The sequence below is a fragment of the Amphiura filiformis genome, chromosome 12 (assembly GCF_039555335.1).
Source record: "Amphiura filiformis chromosome 12, Afil_fr2py, whole genome shotgun sequence".
Classification (NCBI taxonomy): Eukaryota; Metazoa; Echinodermata; class Ophiuroidea; order Amphilepidida; family Amphiuridae; genus Amphiura; species Amphiura filiformis.
Genome location: NC_092639.1, coordinates 42,038,549 through 42,041,725, shown reverse-complemented (window position 1 = coordinate 42,041,725; position 3,177 = coordinate 42,038,549).

The following is a 3,177-nucleotide window of genomic DNA, read 5'->3' as shown; positions in this document are numbered from 1 at the left end:
AACGCGTTAAATAGATTGAAATCAATGCTGTATTGATTTGATTAAATCAATTGCAATTGTAACAAGATAAGACTCATAGACTCGAACGCGGGACACATGAGAAGAATATTACCGGTGTGTTTTTATTTTGGAAAAACCCTAAACTTACACAAGATAATCATATCAGCTTTTCCAGTTTGTCTTTTGGAAAATGAATAAACCATAACAACAAATTTGTTTATTTTGGCTCACCGTATTTGTAAGATAAACGGTTCAAACCCTTTATCTACTACATATCACTCAGAACGGTGGTCACCAGTTTTTTGCTATGAAATTAATTTTCTAGGTCAAATATAAAGCAATTTTTTCCCACTTGCGACTGCCACCATGTCCAACCAGTACTTCATTTCTAATCATAACTAGCAGACATAATCGATATTTCTATTGTGGCTTGCAAAATCATCCATCCGTGCATGGGTACATTCACGAGTTGATTTTGACAAAATTGGTAGTCGGATTTGAAAAATGGTGCAATCAAAACCGAAATTCTGACAAAACTATAACATACAGGGTGTCCCAGAAAAAATGACCGAGTGAATAAAATTGAACGTAAGTCGCAATCAGTCAACCGATTCTAATAAAATTGGCGTATAGGAGGCAAAATGTCATACCAAAGTTTAACACCAGGGTTTGAAAAAATATACAGTACCATGCAAGCATTATAGTTTTCTTCTGGCATTTACAGTAGAAATGAAAATTATTTTTTTCATTTGACCGAGAAAATTAATTATGAAGTGAAAAGGTGTCATTAAAAGTTTTGCTTATTTCAACACTGAATTCGATCGTTTCAAGCGCCTAAATAAGTGACTGAGTGGGTCTTGTTTAACAATAGGCATTGACTGACTACCGTTCTGCCTGATATGATGTCTATTTAATTGGCCTGATTCTTAATTGACAGTAAGTACAAAAATATTCGTCAAGTGGTTTAGCTTTAATGCCCTTCGGAAGAGAGCGGTCACCAAAGTGATAGTCACCAAAAGTTGCATTCGATGTACATAGGGAATTTTGCAGGCCATGCGTGCCCTTCCTTACTAAGACACCAAAGTGCGAATATTTCTAAACATCTAAATTAGCTAAAAATTTAGGACATGTTACAAAACTATATTTTCTAGAATGTCAGAGAGTACAATAAAATACTGGCCGGTTATTTTTCACAGTGACGTTAACTAGGCAATGCCCTATAGCATACACTGTTTGTAGAGGTCACGCGCCAATGGTGTCGAGCACTGTGTATTGTGTATAGGAAAATGAACAGTAACTGCAGTATGAATGATCTGTTTTGAACCGTTTATCTTACATATACGGCGAGCCAAAATAAACGAATTTGTTGTAATAGTTTCCAAAAGACAAAATGGAAAAGCTGATGTATTATCTTGTAAAAATAAAAACACCCCGAGACAATGTAATAAATATTCTTCCCATGTGTCCTGCGTGCGAGTCTATGGGTCTTATTTAGTGACAAATGCAAGTGATTTAATCAAATCAATACAGAATTGATTCAACTGATTTTACCTGGAGATTCTATTCGATTCACTTGTGGTCATATCCCACTCGAGAGCTTTATTAATTCCTTATTAATTCATAATATTAATAATGAATATGTAAATAGTTCAAAGGTCAAATGTTTGTGGGCTTTACCTAGACATAAAGGTAACTTTTTTAACACCATAGAATATATATTTATCTTTAATATACTTTTAAAATAAATGTCCTGAACCAAATCAACGCATATTTCTGGATACCCTCCTCGACCTATTTTGGTTGGGGTTAGGCCGCAGTTTGTCGTAGGTTTCCTATATACATCTAGTCTTGTGGCCTGTAATGTACTGCATTTTAGATGCACAAAATATCCTTGGTTGAACTGATGTAAGGCCGCATGGCTCTTATTTTGTGCGAATATGCAAACTTTATCGCGCGAAATATTCTTCAGTTTAGAAGCCTCGCCAACCAGAAACATCGACATTTCTAAGAGAGTTTCGCTTGGAAATCATGGAATATATTCTACAAAAGTTCAGAATGAAACCTCTGACATAGAACGCTATACATTGCGTATTGTTAACGTAACAGCAAATGACAGCCAATTTCGGTTCAATTGCGGAAGGAAGGGTTCCCTGGGACAGGGGGTTTTCACTAACAATTGGGTTCGTTTCTACTTTTTTCTGATATGTAATTTTCAGCCATCAAATGTTGTTGGACACACTTTTGATGATACAGGATTGGAGATTACTCTGCTATGTAAATACCCAGCATTATCTGCAAATCCACTTTTGAGATGGTATTCAAACAACAGTCCAAGAGGTTTCCAGAGCTTAGATGACAGTATCCAAACGCTAGTCACAATTAAGCACACAGATATTGGTCAAGAATTCAATTGCAGGGCAGATAATCTTCCAATAACGTTGCCTCCTTGTAGTGTTTTTCCAGATAAATTATCAGTCGAAGCACGTGTTAATCAACAGGTCATTATGGTTACCACTGGTTCATCTGTATCCCTTTCATGCTATAATGTTGGTTCAGAATTTAGCAAGGTAAACTTCACTTGGTATTTAAACAACACACTTTTAGATGAAGAAGATAGTACAGTAACAAATACCAATGACATGTCAACAATAGTGATACAAAGTGTTCCGCCACTATTGAATAATTCAGAAATAACATGTGAAGTCAATGTCTTCTCGGTTTTGAAATGAAATGCATCCGCTACAATCAAAGTCATTGATAGCGATGATGATGCATTTCTTGCCTACACCATTGGCTCTACGGCAGGTGGACTCCTTCTAATGGTTGTTTTGACACTTCTAGTGGTGTGTTATCTAACGAAGAGGGTCAAGAAAAGACCACATCAAAGACAACGAAACTCACCAGTCAAACCTACTAACAGTCATACAACGACTTCTTTGGATAATAATGACATTCACAACAACGGCATTGGTGAGAGGCAATCCGATGATGAACAAGCTATACCTACGTATGCGATGCCTAATATAAGAACGATAAACGTAGTGAGCAGGATATAGAGATGCCAGCCTACGCTCTCGTAAACAAATCAAAATCTAGCATCTCCGATGAAACACCCTCCGACAAACCCGACTCTGATACCCCAACGTATGCCCTTGTTAATAAGTCAAACAATGGCAG